Source organism: Gouania willdenowi, chromosome 18 (genome assembly GCF_900634775.1).
Source record: "Gouania willdenowi chromosome 18, fGouWil2.1, whole genome shotgun sequence".
NCBI lineage: Eukaryota > Metazoa > Chordata > Actinopteri > Blenniiformes > Gobiesocidae > Gouania > Gouania willdenowi.
In genome coordinates this window covers 4,260,098-4,279,560 of record NC_041061.1, presented here as the reverse complement: position 1 = coordinate 4,279,560, position 19,463 = coordinate 4,260,098, and the positions used below count along the sequence as shown (strand labels likewise).

The following is a 19,463-nucleotide window of genomic DNA, read 5'->3' as shown; positions in this document are numbered from 1 at the left end:
ACAGAAAAACAGAAGAAAAAAACCTCTGTTAATAGTCAGACACAGAAAAAAGAAAAAAAAGGGAAAAAAGAAAAATACAGAAAAAAATTATCAAAAAAAAAAACAGTCTGTTAAGAGTCAGATGAAGGAAAAAGAAAAAAAGGGGGAAAAAAATTATAAAATTTAAAAAAGAGAGAAAAAGAAAAAAAATAAAGAAACAACTAACACAGAAAGACAGTCTGTTCAGAGTCAGATGAATAAAAAAACGGGAAAAGTCGGAAAAAAAAAGAAAGAAAATAGGAAACAAACAAATGAACTCGCGCTCGTTTAGCGCAGACTTTCGTAAACGGCCGATCGGATCCGTACGTCTCCACGGAGACACTGTTCCAAAACAAAAACGGTGGTTTTTGGAAGTATGTTGGTCAGTCTTTGTGCGTGTGTGTGTGTACACAATTGTACACTGATGACATCACTGTTGATGACATCATCAGTGTTCTGAAACAATGTTTAACAGGAGTCCCACAGTGTGGATGGGAATACAAATGGGATATACAGTATATCTATATAATTTCTTTTGATAGCCCAAATGTAATCAGCTGTTCTTTGACCCATTATCAACATTTCCTAAAAATGTCATTAAAATCCGTTCATAACTTTTCAAGTCATTGTGTACAAACAAACACACAAACAAACAAACAAACAAACAAACAAACTGACCAACAAACTTCTGAAAACCGCTTTTGTTTTTGAAAGTAACCAACTCCCAGTGTGTTAAGAGTCAGTAAGATTATGAAATGTTTTTTTTATTCATAAAGTAAACAACAATAAAAGAAAAACAATAAGAACTTACAACACATTTGCTCTTATTGTGACTTATTTCTTCAAAACTCTTAATATCAGAAGTTCAGTTTGAGAAACTAGTAATAAAGTTTAATTTAATGTCTTTTTAATTATTGTGCTTTTCATTTAGTTTATTTATTATGAGTGTTCTAACAGTGGGACGATTCTTTATTTCCTGTGTTCCTGATGTGATATTCAGTATTATCTTCAATATAAACTGCTCTATGTTTACATGTGTTAATAATAGGAAAGACTGCATTATGAGGTGAAGTACTTTCCTTATGCAGAGATTTATAAACTGCATAGAACACATTTTTTAGGGCGTCGCCAAACGTAAATGTGGCTAAATGTAAACTATTTATTCATCTTTGTTGATACTAAAGCTCTCCCTTTGATCTCACTGTTGATTTCTGTTACATAGTGTCTATTAAAACCTGCCTGGAGGGTGTTAGCATGCTAATTAGCATTCAGTGTACATTTATGAGCCACTTTGTTTAATTAAAGCCTCAAAGAGTCACTGCACATCTGCTTCTTTTCCCTCCTCAGATCCTTCAACCATCAAACGTTCTCTCTACGTCGCTCACACATCGCGATCCCAGCGCTCACTTAGCGGATGTTTTTCCTCCAAAACAGGACAGTTGTAGTCATGTCGTCTAATTAACGCGTATTTATTTCCTCGTCGTTTTCCACGTGAAGTGTTTTTGACAGAAAATGTCATTTTGTAGTTCCATAAAGTGCAGATTGTTTCCAATAGTAAACATTTAGCAACAAACCACATTTAAAAAAAAAAAAAAAACCTGTGGGAATTTTGACCAGATTTACAGCAATATCTGTGAATTTTGTGATTTTTTTTTTTTTTTTTTAATGTTTCACATTTAAATCTAAATGTTACACATTTAAATCTAAATGTTACACATTTAAATGTTGCATATAACTAAATCTAAATGTTAAATCTATATCTAAATCTTACATTTAAATATTACATCAAAATCTAAATGTTAAATCTAAATGTTAAATGTTAAATCTAAATCTAAATGTTAAATACTAAATCTAAACCTAAATGTTACATTTAAATCACGATGTTAAATCTAAATCTAAATGTTACATTTAAATGCTACATCTAAATCTAAATGTTAAATCTAAATCTAAATGTTAAATCTAAATGTTAAATACTAAATGTTAAATGTTACATCTAAATGTAAAATTTAAATCTAAATATTAAATGTTAAATCTAAATGTTAAGTATTGAATCTAAATCTAAATGCTAAATGTTAAATTGAAATCTAAATGTTAAATTGAATTCTAAATTTTAAATCTTAAATCTAAATGTTCAATTGAAATCTAAATGTTAAACTGAAATGTTAAATGTTAAATGTTAAATTTAAATGTTAAATGTTAAATCTAAATGATACATTTAAAAATAAATGTTAAATCTAAATCGAAATACTAAATGTTAAATCGAAATCGAAATGTTAAATTTAATGTTAATGTTAAATGTTGCGGGTGAAACTAAATATTTAGCTAATATACAAATTCACCGGAGGTGCCAAAATAAAAGCTCATTCATGGAGTAACGTTACGGATGGTGGACTTGGTTCAGCTTGGAAACGTGGCAGTCTTTGATATTCAAGAGTTTTGTTCCATGTGCTCCATTATTATTTTTTTTTTTTTTAAACAAAAACAGGGTGCCCCATTTCAATTCCGGGGACCCCACATAGGGCCACGACCCCAAGGTTGAAAAACACTGATCTAGGCTCTTTTTTTCATTCTATTTAAATATATTTGTGTTTTTATTAATATTTATTTCCATTTTCTTTCTAAACTGCTGGTCCTGAGGCACTAATTAAATTGTACACGTCAAATGGAAAACGACAACAAAGACCTTGAGGCCTTGATCAACGCTGTAATGATCTCACCCTGGACGACTTTTTAATGTGATGATGACTCAGCTTCTATCATCACATCCAACAACGTAATATGTTATTCATGAGACGCAGAAAACACACTTTTAATGGTGCTCGTTTTAGTGTAAATTACTGCCGTGCATTAAGCATCGACCTCAGCGTGGTTGTTTTACAGAGTGTTAGCAGTTAGCACGTTAGCATTACATCCCTTTGGTTTAGATCTAACAACCTACATAGATCTACCTATATACTGTAGATCTACGGTACCTACCTAGACCTACCTACATACTGTAGATCCACCTACCTAGATCTAACTACATAGATCTACCAACCTACATAGATGTACTTACATAGATCTCCATACATAAATAAACTTACCAAGATCCACCTACATAAATCTACATATCTATTACCTGCCTGTATCTACTTACCTACCTAGATCTGCCTACATAGATATACCTACCAACCTAGATCTAGTTACATAGATATACCAACCGGTCTTGTTCTACCTACATAGATCTACATTACTACCTAGATCTACCTACATAGGTATACCTACCTACCTAGATCCAGTTAAATAGATCTACTAACCTGCCTAGATCTGCCTACATAGATCTACATACCTACCTATGTCTACCTACAAGGTATACCTACCTACATACTGTATATCTACCTACATAAATCAACATACCTACCTAGATTTACCCACATATATCTACATACCTACCTAGATATACCTACCTAGATCTACCTACTGTACCTAGGTATACCTACCTACCTAGATCTAGCTAAATAGATCTACCAACCTGCCTAGATCTACTTACATAGATCTACATACCTACCTAGATCTGCCTACATAGATAAACCTACAGTATACCTATCTACCTAGATCTGGTGACATAGATCTACCAAACTGCCTAGCTCTAGCTAGATAGATCTACATACCTACCTAGATCTGCTTATTTAGATCAAACATGTGATCTGTTTTTCTGTGGGAAAGCCATTTCATTTTGTTCACATCAGAACTACTCTTCATATTTCTGTTCCCATAGAGAGTTTATGGTGAAATCTGAGGTTTTAGTGCTTAGTTAAAGGTCATCCAGTTCCGTGCACTCACCAGGAAAGGAGAAGTGGGATTTGGAAGATTCAGATGAGTAGATTTACTGAGTCCCAGAAAGACCATTGACAACTAGACTAGTGTTGTGTTATTCATGAGTGTAAATTACTGCCCTTCATTAAACATCTGGTCAGAAAAGCATCAACCTCAGTGTGTAGAGATGAATCCAAGCGTAAAGTCCCTAAATAATCTTAAAGGTGAACCCGACAACAACCAACAGAGCATCATTAAACCATCATAACGAAGTCGTTAGCGGCTATATTCATTAGCACTGATGAAGGTCCTCCTCCTCCATCTGCACATCTGTCCATACATCGGCGTTTGTTTACGGCACAATTCCGAACGCGACGGGGCGTGAAGAGTGGATGGAGCTACTTTATCTACTTTATCTAAATAAGTGAGGATGACAACATCTTTATTTTAATTGGTTTTTCTTCCAGTTATCAGGTTATTCCTCAGGCTTTTAATTTGAAACCCAATCATTTAACTCACTTCCAGAAGCTTCCCTTTCCTAATGTATGAGGCACAGATTACAATTAGAATTCAGTTTAAACCCAAAATCTAAAAATGTAACGCTTCGATTTATATTCTAAAGCAACTTCACTTTTTTTTTCTTTTTTTTTAGCCGCCAGCACCATCTAGTGGTTAAAAAAGTGGATTTCATGTCTCTGTGAATGCATGGAGGCTTCTTACGAGTGAAAGCGAGTAAACAAATGATAAACTGAAACTTTTCTGCTGTTTGACGCACAAATTAAAATTTGAATTCACTTCAAAATTAAACTCTAATCACAATTTTCGAACGTATTTCCCAGATTGGATGTTTTTACTTTTTAAATTTAAAATTAAACAGTTTGATCTACAGTCCAGAGCAACTTAACCTTTTTTTTTTATTTTTCAGCCACCAGGACCATCGAGTGGTAAAAAATGAATAAATGTGAATTTCAGTTCAAAATCAAACTCTAATCATTATATTTTACCACATTTGCCAGATTAGACGTTTCCACTTTCTTAATTTAAAATTAAATGCTTTTATTTATATTCCAGAGTGACTTAACTTTGTTTTTTGGGGGGGTTTTTTAGCCATCAGCACCATCTAGTGGTTGAATTTCAGTTCAAAATCAAATAATTTTTTTCTTCCCGTATTTCCCAGATTAGGCATTATACTCCAGAGCGACTTAACTTTTTTATTTTTCAGCCACCAGCACCATCTAGTGGTAAAAAAATAAATTAATGTCATTCTGAATGTATGGAGGCATCAAGTTGGAGTTTTAAAAAGCGAAAAAATTGAACGCAAACCAAGACAAATTCAAGCAGTTTAACATTCTAATCTGAAATGCAACAAGACAAAAACAGTGGAGGCAGCTACTTTATGTACTGGGATCTAAATGAGTGAGAGAAAAACAAAATCTTTATTTTAATTAGGGTCCAAAGTCTCAGAATGGGACAAAGGAACCTGTTGTTTTTGCTTTGATTTACTATTATGTTTTTATGCGACAAATCACTAATTTGGATCCCTGAACATGCCTTAAACCTCACAAAATGTGGCACACACCTCAGGCCTGGAGAAAAATTCTATAATTTGGCGCAATGGAAAAAAAAAAAAAAAATTGGTGAAAAAATGCTTAATAAATTAATACATAAGTACATTATGACCACGCCCAAAACCAAAAAGAAAGTCAACCATTTTGAGTCAAAGTTCAAAAATAGCGTTTGGCCCTGGAAACGGATTTGTGCAAACGAGTTGGTTTTTCTTCCCGTTATCTTTTTCCCCTGGCTTTTAACTTGAAACTCAAAGATTCAATTCATAGTAAGAATTCAGTTAAAAACCAAACGCTAATCATTATTTCTTACCACATTTTCAATTCAGAGTGTTGTCTGTAAAAATGCTGTAAATGACCAAACATTTTGCACAAACCTCCTCAGAATCACTATAATGTAATGATCCTTATCCCTCTCTGGCTCCAGCAGTGAACCATTCACACCCATTTCATCAGTTACTACACTGTCTGTTTACTTTCATTGTAAAATAAATAATGGCCACTATCGGCTTGTTTTTTCCGCTATGCTTGAGTCTACGCCGCCTCGTAGCGTAAAAAAAAACAGGAAGAGGAAGATTGTGCTTGAAACGTGAAGTGATTATAAAGAAAAAAACAATCACAGCTTTTGTCAGCATGACGAGAACAAGAGAAGAAGAAGAAGAAGAAGAAGAAGAAGCTGTCATGTTGGAGTGCAGAGAAGAGGCGACTCTGCATCTTTTCTGTTGTTATCAGTAATTATTGTGCGTTGACTGGCAGTTTGAGGGAGAAGGAGATCCAGCCTCTCACAGGCTCTTAGGAAACCTCAACAACATGAAGCCGACGCAGCGTGAGCCCATGAGATGAAAGATGTGCAGCTAAAAGTGTCAAAAAAGAAAGAAAAGAAACGGCATAATTTGAAGCCTGTGCGTCTCTGAGATTGAAAAACATCCACAGCCTGTGACGTCTGAGCAATAATCATCATCATCATCATCATTATCATCAGCTTCTTTTAAGACGCAGCGTTTTAATCCACTCAGGAAAACACTTATCACATCCCATCTCACTGACTCTGTCCCATTCTGTGTTCACACTCTACACTAGAAGCGCAATGAGCTCCACATCTGGGAAATAACTTAATCGCTGCCACAACAATGGGTGGATGAATCTAAATAGATGTTACATCTAGATAAGTAGATCTTGGTAGATAGGTTGATCTAGGTTGGTAGATCTATGTAGGTACATCTATATGAGTTATGTCTAAATATGTATGTATATCTATGTAGGTAAATCTAGTAGTTAAATCTATTTAGGGAGATCTAGGTAGGTTGTTAGATCTACGTAAATAGATCTATATAGGTTGGTAGATCTATGTAGGTAAATCTATATACTGTAGGTTGGTAGATCTATGTAGGTCGATCTAGGTAGATTCGTAGATCTAAATAGGTTGGTAGATCAAGGTAGGTTGGTAAATATATGTAAGTGGATATCTGTAGGTTGGTAAATCTATGTAGGTAGATCTAGGTAGGTTGGTAGCTCTGGGTAGGTAAGTAGATCTAAGTAGATACAGTATCTCTACCTACATAAATCTATGTAGTAGACATACGTACATGTAAACTTGTGGTAATAAAAGGTGATTAAATAATAATAATATATTTTTATCATTATCAATAAAAGGTGCTAAAATTGAGCATTGTGTCAGTTCATCATTTGTGTTTCTGTTCCAGGGGGTCCTGCTGACCGCTCTCTCTGCTTATGCCTCTCCATGTAGCTCATGGAAGGAGCTTCCTTCACGTCTCGCTTTCCACAAAGCTGCTGGAATGGAAGAGAGATCTGAGAACAGAGCCTTAACGCCAAATCTAAACTGCACGCTAATAAACAATTTAACTAAAGTGATCCTGTCTAAACTATGATGACACTCTGTCTGCTGAGGGAGGAAAACAGTCCCGTCGTATGTTTGTCTATTGCATTGGTTCTAGTTAAAGTCACACTAGTGGGTCTGATGCTGTTTCTGATTAAAGTGTCTGTTCCTGGTTTTAGATTCTTCTTCATCCTCTAAAGTCGTAAAGAGTGGTAAAGACTGCACAACCAACCAGGTCACAACATATCTTCCTCTCTAACTCTACTAAATCACAATCACTGACGTCACAGCAGTCATTGAGCGACGCCCACATGCCACTCGCTCTTCTTCTCTGGTGTTTAATAGCCAAGGCGACCTAGCCTTGTCACTACAATAGATCACTGCTCTCCCTCTTCTCTATCCATCTATCTATCTATCTATCTATCTATCTATCTATCTATCTATCTATCTATCTATCTATAGTATCTATCTATCTATAGTATCTATCTATCTATAGTATCTCTCTATCTCTCTATCTATCTATCTATCTATCTATCTATCTATCTATCTATCTATCTATCTATCTAGTGTATATCTACAGTATCTATCTATCTATCTATCTATCTATCTATCTATCTATCTATCTAGTATATATCTACAGTATCTATCTATCTATCTATCTATCTATCTATCTATCTATCTATCTATCTATCCATCCATCCATCCATCCATCCATCCATCCATCCATCCATCCATCCATCCATCCATCCATCCATCCATCGTATCTACCTATCGTATCTATTTCCTGCTCACTGAGATCTTAGAGCAGAGGTAAAGAGACGATGGAGAGGAAAAACTGACACAAATTTGACCAAAGAAGGATCGACGAGGATGGAAAATGCATCGTCTTTTACATCTGAAAGTCTGCTGTGTATTAGTCTAGATTAGTGGAAAAACTTTAACAATTCATTATTAAATGATATGTTGTTTCTGTTGTAATTTGTATTGTAAGCAGTTGTGTTGCATTAGCAGGACAACATATTTTATTATTAAATAGAAAAAAAAGAAATCAAGTTTTTTCATTTAACTTTTTTCTATTTCATTTGTCTCGTCACTAAACAGAGAAGTGAAAAAAACATTACATTTTAACTTTTTTTCTCAAAATGTCAACTTTAATCCTGAAATTAAAGAAAAATTCTTTATTCTCGAAATTTCAACTTTGATCTCGACATTTCAACTCTAATCTCGACATTTCAACTTCATTCTTGATTCGCTCAAAATTATTTTATTCATCTAAGTTGGCACTAGTCCACTTACTGTACGTACAATAGAGACCGTTTACAGTGGATAAAAAACAAAAATTCAACCTTTTTCTTTTTCTTTTAAAGCAAATAATCTTGGATTTATTGATCTAAGAGGCCTACACTATGTCTTTGTCTGATAATAAAATAAAATAAAAATCGCCCCCCTGACCTGTAGTTTGTAATCTACCATTTTTCAATAAAGTTGAGGCTTTGAGCAGTTTTAGCATCTAATAATATTGTTAAGGTTTCATTTATTCTGCTGATCGCTTTGATGTTTCCCTTGAAGTTTTCTTGACTTCCGTGTAATAATTCCAGCAAGATTCTCTTATTATTCTTTTTCTACTTTTTGAATAATTTATAAAAGACCAAAATAATCTTGCTGGCACTAATACGCGTAAGTCAAGGAAACATCAAAGCAATCAGCAGACACCTCAGACCAAGACTGGCATTTGTCAGTCAAGGAAACTTCAAAGGAAACATCAAAGCAATCAGCATGTGAAGAAGACTGGCATTTGTCAGTCAAGGAAACTTCAAAGGAAACATCAAAGCAATCAGCATGTGAAGAAGACTGGCAGTTGTCAGTTGAAACATGTCAGGAGATCAAAGGTGATTTCCTAAGGAACACTTGTCTATATAGATGAAACGTTAACGTAAAATTACATGAAATTAACGGGTACCTCAAGTGAATTTTAATCATAAGCCACCAGTTTGTTGGGGCACAGATTTTGTCACATCTACAAACAACTAGTCACCATCTCTCACCAACGTGCCAGTTTCTTTTCCTCTTGACAACTGAACCTTTCGTATTATATAAAATCTTTAACAGAGATTTCAATTAAAATTCACTACAGGAACTGTTAAAATACAATCCGTCTCTTTGCGGGTGAAGCTCCTTTGATGAAAGACGAAAAAACCCTCAGAGCCTCGACTACAAGAGAGACGTCTTTGCATCAAATCAATAAAGAAGAACAAATGGCCAGAAGATCAGCGGGCAGGAGAGTAAGAGGAGCCTCAGAGTGAGGAGTGTTTTTCAATTTGAATGTGAAGGCCTGGAGCTTTGCCCCCTGTCGTTAGCTTCTTATTAGCGTGTCATCATGTAGCGATAAGGCAGCATTTGACAGACATCCTGGGAGGAGGAATATTACTCAGTGGGTGTAAGTGCGTAGGTGCCCCACAAATCAACGTTGTTCTCTAACATTCTGTGTGGGATGTTTTGATTAAAATCAAACACTGTTTACCGTCGTAGCTCTAGATTCTGTGACTTCAGGAAACACAAATAGAGTCTTTAGCGATGAGTGACGTGTGACTTTTTTGCCTGATCGACTGTGAGACGACATAATTTAAGGTTGTTCACTCAGAGTGAGACGAGTGTGATGATGGGTCGTCACACTGAGTTGCGTTGTGTTTCACTGATGTGATGATTCCTCTGACAGCAGCTCTTAGCTACTCTTTAGCCTCCATGGCTTTATTTGTCCATGTCGTTAGTGAGTTAGACTAAAATGAAACATGTTTAATCACTGCACATTTCAACACCAGAAAATAAACACGTGTACGCAGTGGCTTAACTGACCTGATTTTAACCCCAGGTATGTTTTAGTGTTATAGCAGTTAGCACGTTAGCATTACATCCCTTTGATGTTAGCAATACAGGGCTGCCATACCGTTCATATTTACAGATGTGTTCCAAGACAGGACATATTTGATCTACCAACCTAACTAGATCTACTTACCTACCTAGATCTGCCTACATAGGTGGTCTACCTACATATATCTACCTACCTACCTAGATCTACCTACATAGATTTATCTACCTAAATAGATTTATCTACCTACCTAGATCTGCCTACATAGGTGGTCTACCTACATATATCTACCTACCTACCTAGATCTACCTACATAGATTTATCTACCTAAATAGATTTATCTACCTACCTAGATCTACCTACATAGGTGGTCTACCTACATATATCTACCTACCTACCTAGATCTACCTACATAGATTTATCTACCTACCTAGATCTACCTACATAGGTGGTCTACCTACATATATCTACCTACCTACCTAGATCTACCTATATAGATTTATCTACCTACCTAGATCGACCTACATAGGTGGTCTACCTACATATATCTACCTACCTACCGAGATCTATCTTTACAGATTTATCAACCTACCTAGATCTACATACATAGGTTGTCTACCTACATATATCTACCTACCTACCTAGATCTACCTACATAGATTTATCTACCTATATAGATTTATCTACCTACCTAGATCGACCTACATAGATGGTCTACCTACATATATCTACCTACCTACCTAGATCTATCTTTACAGATTTATCTACCTACCTAGATCTACATACATAGCTGGTCTACCTACATTTATCTACCTACCTACCTAGATCTACCTATATAGATTTACCTACCTACCTAAAACTACCTACATAGATCTACCAACCACCTATCTAGATTCACCTACCTAGATCTACCAACCTAGATCAAAGTCAGGAAAGCCATTTAAGCCCATCCCATGAATACACTTTAGATGGCCGCCCAAAAGCTGAATAATAAAAATGTGTTATTGGAGAAATGTTATTGGAGTCATTCACTTCAACTTTTAGCCTAAAAAAATACACAACATCCCTTTATATGTGGGTGTCACCATTTTGGAGATATCAGCCAATCAGTGTTCATAAATCATTTTAATCATGTCAGAATTACCCTAACTTTTTACTTTTTAATCTGACGTTTTAGTGCTTAGTTAAAGGTCAACCAGTTATGATGTTATTCCTAAGAAGAACAGGAATATTATGGAGGAGGGATTTTGTTGTTGAACCTACTGGAAACAGCTGGAAGACTCAAACCATCTGTGCTTATTACGGAGCTCTGAAAGGACATTCACGCAAAATTAGAAAAATAGAACAAAAAATCTTTAATGTTTGCCCCCAAAAACTCTGCTAAAGTGACTTCCCAACACATTTCTGGTGTTTTTGCTGAAAGTTACAGCAAAAAAATAGCGGATAGTAAGTTCATTTTGGGGTTTACATGGAAATTGGATGCCTCACAGAGTGAGATATCACATGGAATACTGGGAACAAACTAGAACAAAAATGGAGTCAGGCCAACCACTGTTCTCATTGTCTGGCAAAGAAACACAAGAAATCACAGTAAGAATGAAGTAAAAACACTTCCAGAATGCAATGCGCCAAACAATTCTGAAAATGTCAATAAGAGTTTGTTTACAGATCAAAGCAAACTTTAAACCATTTACATTGTGTTTTTAAGGAAATGATCTTTCATTTATGAGGCTGACACTAGGTCTTTATCTGACAAATCCAGCAGCTTTAGGTAATCTACAGATACTTAAGTAAACTTAGTTTGTAACCGTCTACCACTGATTGAAAGGGTCTTGGGAAATGTCCTTAGCTTGACTGTGTGAGGCATTAGAGTAATGATGTAGATGCAAATTGAAAACCTTTGGCCTGTGGCTGACAGCTGTCTGCACAGAGGAGTCGTATAAATGCATCGGTGACATTTCAACAAAACGTCTTCAACATTCCCCTCCTCGCGCACGTTGTCCAAGGTCAGCTCCACAGCGACTGAAAACCTGGCATTACAACGAGTGCATTAGCACCAAGGATAATCTAATGCAGAAGGGCAAACAAAGCACGGCGACTCATGGCAAGGGCTCGGCGTCCACTTGTAGCTGAGACCTGTCACGTGCAGCGTAGCATCAAGGACGCACTCGCCTAGAATCCTCCTGGCTGATTGAATGCACGGCAGCTTCTCACGGTTTCCCTCTTTCTCACCCAGTGTGGAGTATTTGCAGAGAGAGATTGCTTTGGACGAACTCAACAGGAGTGTGACTGAAAGGTCAGTGCTTGTGCTGAACCGATTAACCTTTGGTGATAAGTACGTTGGCACGGTGGAAAGTGTTAAACACGGCGGAGCAACATGAACGCCCCCAAAGAAGGCGTCGGTATCTGGGGTGAGTGTGTGTGTGAGATAATTAGTATAAGTGGAAGTGTGTTGGCACCAGTTCTATGTGTGACAGAGTCTTTACACTGGAGAGAAATGTAGGAAACATCCCAACGTACACCAACACACCAGCTGCCAAGAGTGTAGATGCAGTTTCTGTAAATCATCTGAGCTCATTGTAGCCTCAGGTTTATGACCCTCGACCAACGACAGGGACCTACAGAATTAATCCTCAATTTTTTTGGCTTCATTTGGTCAAAAAACCATAATCACCTTTGAGCATATTGTAATTGAAAGGGTTCTGAGAGGACACGCAACTTTGGCTCTTTCTCTTGGCTCTGTATTTGAGCTTTTAGAAATCTAGGAGCATGACACAAAAAAAACTAAACTCCCCAATAACACAAGATAAAGTCCCTACATCTTTCACTAGTCTCTATTGAGAAAATCGTTGCTAAGAGCTCCACAATTGTACGCGTTCACAAGAATACCGGTAAAGGACGATGAGTTTTGAAAAAAGTTTCACGATTCTACATACTGCAGCTTTAAGTATCTGATGACATGAAGAAGAAATGAGGGCAATCGGAAACATCAACTAAATGGAAACGTTTCGCAAACCTTGCAGTAACATAGTAACTTTTTCTCAAATTATTCCATGAAATTTCCCCAAATTCACAAAATCAGGGTGAAGGTCCTGCAGGGAATGATATACTTGCATACTTTATCATTTATAGATCATTGATATGTAGAAGTGCATACCATTAATGTTGAATTTGCTGTTTTTCCCCTCAAACACTCTGTGGCCCACTTAAGGTCAAACTGGTCTGTATTTGTCTCTTGAACTAAAATAAGTTTGACACCCCTGCCATAGAGTATACTGTACATCTGGGTATTTCTCACATACTCAATCTTTTTACATCTAATTTGAACGCACTACATACTCATTCTGATGTCAAACTTAGTATTGGTATGTTAGTGTGACAATTCAAACACGGCCTCAGTGTCAATTTTGGAAACAATAGAATGTTACGGGGACGTCTCCAAGGTAACTGCTGGAAAATAAGTTTGGCACTTTTCCTTCCATGGCTGATTTTTAATCGTCACAATCAAGATCCTCGTGTGCTCCACTTGACATAAAGACTGGGATGAAAATATACATGTGCCAACATCGAGTAGCACTGTTTGTATCCATGGTTTGGTTCCGACTTTAAGGCTCGCAAGCTAGCTTCCATTGCGCTGATAAAATGGACAAAGTTGAGTTCAGGAACTTGTACTGTGAGGTATTTACTGCTAAGAATCAAGAGGGGAGTTAAAGGTAAAGCAGGGAACAAACACACTTCCTGTTGTGGTGATGCAAACGTAAGAAGGAGAGCGAGGGAGCGGGACGGACACGGAGAAGAGGCAAGGAACCAACTGCAAGATAGACTAATTAACTGAAGAGACATGACCTTTCTCTGTTCCTCACTGTGAGAGTGTGTGTTTGTGTCTAACGAGTACAAGTCATCAAAGCCAGATGGACAAAGGACACCATGTCTCATCACCACATGAAGATACCATTTTGACAAGTTGTGAAGATGTCTCACCTTAAAAATAGCTAGAAAACCAACAAAACAGCAAAAACAAAACCTGTTTGTGTGTCCTATCTTTTATATTTGTGCTTTTCAAAAAGCAATTCAAGGTGTTGAAGTTCTCACCTGGTGTCACACAGGTGAGAAAAGTCAGTAATGTTGTCTTGTGTGTTTTTGGAGTCGTTTGAAAGACCAAAAAGAGTCTAATTTCACACAAATTTTTATTGATTTTATTATTTCAGTTTCCCAGTCCAACGCTGCTGAGGAGAATAGTCTCCACCAACACCAGAAAGAGCCTCTCAGAACTTACTAAAAATTGCAACAAGTGTAGTGTTTCAAATGTCACACTAACGTTTACTACTCATACTAAATTTGATGACAAAATGAATATGTAGATAGTATGAAAAGATCGAGTACATGAGAAATACCTGGATGCATGGTGGGCACACTAGTCATACTCAACCGCCCCATGATGCATTGCTAGTGGAATAATATGATGGTCCTTTCAAAACAAAAGCATCTCTTCTCGTCTTCCATTGGTTTGTAAACACTTTAGTAAATAAGGCTTTTGTTTTGAAGTTAGTAGCACAATGAAGGGTTTCCGATAATCTCAGAAATGTGGGCAGTAAAGGTGTTTACATGAGTTTTATGGATGAAATGAGCACATGTTGATATTCTACTTGGTCACTTTCTCACTCAAAATGTTCTCAGAACTTTCAAAGGTGGAGAATCAACAGATATTTAGCCTCAGTGTGATTCAGGTTTTTGTCCTTGTAGGTTCCAAATGCATCTTGGGAAACTTGGAATTATACTAGGGTGTAAGAAAAAATTGATTCGGCAATACAAAAAAACACTTTTCATTGTGCTGACATGCATAGCACGTAAACGTCAGTCACTAGGTGTCAGTGAACCACATCAGACCTTGTTTAACTACCTCAATTACACACAAAACAACAACACATTACAAAAAACTCCAAAGACACACAAACTGTTAACAAAATTACACAAAATGACATGAAATTACAGAACACAACAACAAAAACGCAGAAAATGACAGACAAATACACAAAATTACAACAAGAACACAAAATATCACAAAAATACACATAATGACGCCAAGAAAATGACTAAAAACGGACAAAACATGAGTCATTTTGTGTATTTTTGGTGTGTTTTTGTGTACATGCTGCCAATTTGTGTGTTTTGGGAGTTATTTTGTGTATTATGCTGGTCTTCATTTCCAACTTCTTGATTTTACAAGTTTGGGGGATTTGCTTTAGGGGCCACAAAAAAATAGACTGAGGGCCACATGTGGCCCACGGGCTGCCAGTTGCCCATGTCTGACTTAGGGTTATCCTAAAGTCTTTTATGTTTGTAACAAACCACTCCTGCTCACAAAAGAGCTGAAATGTAGCCTCATTATCCTAAAAGTTAGCATCAAAAAGAAGCATCAAAGGACGACCGAGCATTAGGTGGAGTTTTAGACGTGATTGGGTTAATATCAGGGAAGAAAAACAAAGTGAAGCTTCACCGCTGAAACACCAAAGACAGTCGCGTTAGCTAGCACGGGTTGTGAGCGCTGAGCTAATTAGCAAAGTAAGTGGAAAGCAATTTGTAACTTTCCATAAAGTGGAAAAGAGCAAAAGTGAGAAGGAAATGGAGAGTGTGGGACAATCCAACGTTGAGTTGAATGTTGGAGGCTGATAATTAGCTAGGGGTGTGTGTGTGTGTGTGTGTGTGTCTCTCATGTGGGCGTTTAGCTTTTTGGAGACAGATGGTGCCGAATGCTGGTGTTCAGTGAGAGAACGCAGCAGTGAGAAGGCCACGGTGGGATAACGCGGAGGTGTGGATAAAAAAACTGAATCTGAGGAGCTTTTTAAGTGTGTTTTTTTCTGAGCTGGACTCACCCACTGGATGTTGGTGCTGAAGCTGGATCATCAGATGATCAATGACTGCTTCTTTTCACTCTGAAAACGTGAACAAACGTCAGCATTAGGCAAACAAAGAGAAATCCATCGATGTTGTTTTTTTGTCTTTTCGGTCCTTGTTTCTCATCTTCTTTCTTCATTATTCTTTCACTGTTAATATCACAACACAAAGAACCTTCACACAAGGTCCAACTCACAAATCGACGGCATGCGAAACTTACAGCGTGTCAGGAAATAAAGGACAAGTATAGATTTACGCTATCATCATGACATATTTTCTTAATATAGTGAAGAAAACTGCATATTTTACAGATAATGACAGTGTAGATTATAAGCGTACATCTAAACTTGAGGAAGTGAAACAAAGATAGAACATCCAATCTATTGATTTTATTATCTGCCAAAGTGGAAGTGGGATATACTGTAGGTGAGTAGCTAAACAGTTAGCTGCCTCCATCGCGTCCTTCACCTGGTCCGTTCCTTCGGGTGTCCGGGCGACATGCGCAGCTTTAACTTTTGTTTCGCGAGCAGCGGTCGTGTTCCTGTCATTTAGTTATTATGAAAAATAATCAATGCTTTAACATTTATAAATCGTGATCAAATCGTCACGTGTCGATGAGCTGTATTAAATCCACTCCGTCCTATTCCTGTAAATCTTCTGCTTTTGTGGAGATTACGATGATCCAATCATAAATATGATCAATATTTTTAAGTGAAATACGATCCACTGCCGCCCTGTCCAGGGTGTAGCCCCGCCCCCCAGAGCCTGAAGAAAGCTGGAGATAGGCACCAGCAGACCCCCGCCACCCTGAAAAGGAGCAAGAAGGTCGGAAAATAGATATGATCCGTCTTAAACACGGCATATTTTATTTTGAAAATAAATCGGACATTTTATTCAGTGTCTGTACACTACTTCCTGTCCTGCACAAGCTTATTTTTGCTGAATTTATGCGTTGTAGAAGGTCTGTGTATCTGTTGTGGAGGGTTCTGGACTGAAACACACGGACCACATAAGCATCCAGTGAAAATTGGGTTTAAGTATCAAAATCAAATTATTATTACACTGTTTACACATTTAAGTTTTGTTTCGGTTTCATTGTTTTTCTCTAATAAACTGATTAAAATTGTACCAAACATGTTTAAAACAGTTAAAGGAGTTACTATTGTCAATAATTTCACATTTATAAGCAGAAGCAAGCACGCGTTGAGATCACGTGGGAATTAGCGCGAGATTTGACTCCTAGCTGTTTGTTAGCCTTGCTAAAGCTGTCATTAGACCAGGGGTTCACAAAGTTGGGGTCAGGACCCCATCTGGCGACCCCAATGGGATGGGATACTTTGAACAAACTAAAAGATCATTTCTGAACAATTTGAGCCAATTTTTGCTTATTTTTACCCTCTTCCATATTTTAACCTTTTTTTTTTTTTTTTATCACTTTTTCATTCCATATTTCTGTTCTTTTTAATGTATTTTTGCTACATTACTCCCATTTCTGCCAATTTTCCATCCAATTTCAATGGCTTTTCTGCACATTTTTTCCACTTTCAAGACAATTTCAGCACATATAAACCATTTCCACCACTTTTCCACCTAATATCACAGATGTTGACACATTATTCCACTTTTAATCTGTGCTCTTTTTGGCCACTCTAATTTGCAACTTTTAACCAATTCCTGTGGTTTTTAAAATCCCATTTCACCACCTTTTCCACCATGTATCGTCACTTTTAACCCTGTTTCTTTCTGAATAAAATAAGTATTTACATCTTTAAGATGACTATATACTATGCTGCAAATAATAATTAACCTCCTGGATAACAGTGGATATTATTCAGATGAATAAATAAATGTGGTTATCACAGATTCATAGAACGATAGACTTTATGGATGGACCATCAAAAATCTCTCCCCTTTATTCCCCCTTATGGATGGTCCTGTCTCCACATCAAGGGCTGAAGGACCAACTGGAAGGTCAACGCCCCAGTGTTCCATGGTAGTGGGAGAAGTGGTGGCTTCGACAGATTCCAGGAACAACAACACGTGGAGCCTCAGTCCAGTAGCGTTCTACTCAGAGACTTAGAAACTTCTGCTTGAGGAGCCTTGAGGATCTACAGCGTCCAAAGCCCACTTTTAATTGGCACTCAACCCGAGCCCAGCAGACATTTCCTACCAGGTCATTAGCCCCACCCCCTCCTCACTCACTCTCCCTTAGTCGTCCCCCCCCCCAGCTCGTATCTCTGAGTTGTCTAACACGTTTATTATTCCTCCATTAAAATGCTGAATGACCCCAGTAATTACCTCCAAAAAAATAACACAACCAGAACACGCAATAAAGCCTCAGATACACGTTAGATACGTGTGTGTGTGTGTGTGTGCGTGCATGTGCGTGTGGCAGAGGGAGATAAGAGCAGAGGAGACGAGTGCACAGATTGAGGCGTTTGTTAAACACGCAGCTCCGTGATTGTATCTGTGATGGTTGTAAAGCAACAGTGTGTGTGTGTGTGTGTGCGTGTGTGTGCGCGTGTGTGTGTGTGTTTACAGCAACGTGGTCTGAAAAATGCAATATCTCGTGGTTCTCCATTTTAATGTGTCGTCCTTAGAACAAATAAATCAATGTTTAGAGCACGAGTGAAGATAACAGTAGAAAAAAACCAACATATTCAGTATTATGAATATACATCAATACATTGCAAAGAGTAAATACAACTGTTACATCAAAAATATCCATTATGACAAATTGCATGTTACGACAAAAACATTATTGTGACAAGAAAAACGTCTGCTATGACAAAAAAACCAAAAAAAAACCTGTTACGACAAGTTGTAGGTTCAGATAAAAAAAAACATGGAAAAAAAAAAAAAAAAAATGGCTGTTATGGCAAAAATTTCCAATATGAATGACGAAAATGTACTCTATGACAAAAAGGTCCAATTTGACGAAAAAGTCTATAATGACAAAATGTGCAATATGACATAAATGTTTGATACAACAATAATGTCAGATACTTTTGTAATGACTTAAATGTCCGATATGACAAAACATCCAATTTGACAACAAATATTTAACACGACAAAAAAAAAACGTCTGACACGACTAAAATGTCTGATACGGCAAAAATGTCATACGACAAATACCTACAATATGACAAAAACATTTCACAGGACAAAAACCTCCAACTTCCCAAAAATATCCGATACGACAAAAACTTGCAATACGACAAAAATGTCAGATACGATAAAAATGCCTGATATGACAAAAATATCCGTCATGACAAAAATATCCGTTACGACAAAAACTTGCAATACGACAAAAATGTCTGATATGACAAAAATATTCGTTACGACAAAAATATTCGTTACGACAAAAACTTGCAATACGACAAAAATGTCAGATACGACAAAAATGCCTGATATGACAAAAATATTCGTTACGACAAAAATATCTCATATGACAAAAACATCCGTTACGACAAAAACTTGCAATACG

The 19,463-nt window shown here is 36.9% G+C and overlaps 1 protein-coding gene across 2 annotated transcripts in view; it reads right to left on the bottom strand.

The window, feature by feature from the left end:
• Positions 1–19,463, bottom strand: part of htr2cl1 (5-hydroxytryptamine (serotonin) receptor 2C, G protein-coupled-like 1) — a 99,661-nt gene that overhangs the window by 36,435 nt on the left and 43,763 nt on the right. For both annotated transcript variants that reach the window (XM_028474742.1, XM_028474743.1), the window contains exon 2: positions 15,955–16,014. The gene's annotated coding sequence lies outside the window, so the exon portion shown is untranslated. The remainder of the gene's footprint in view (positions 1–15,954; positions 16,015–19,463) is intronic.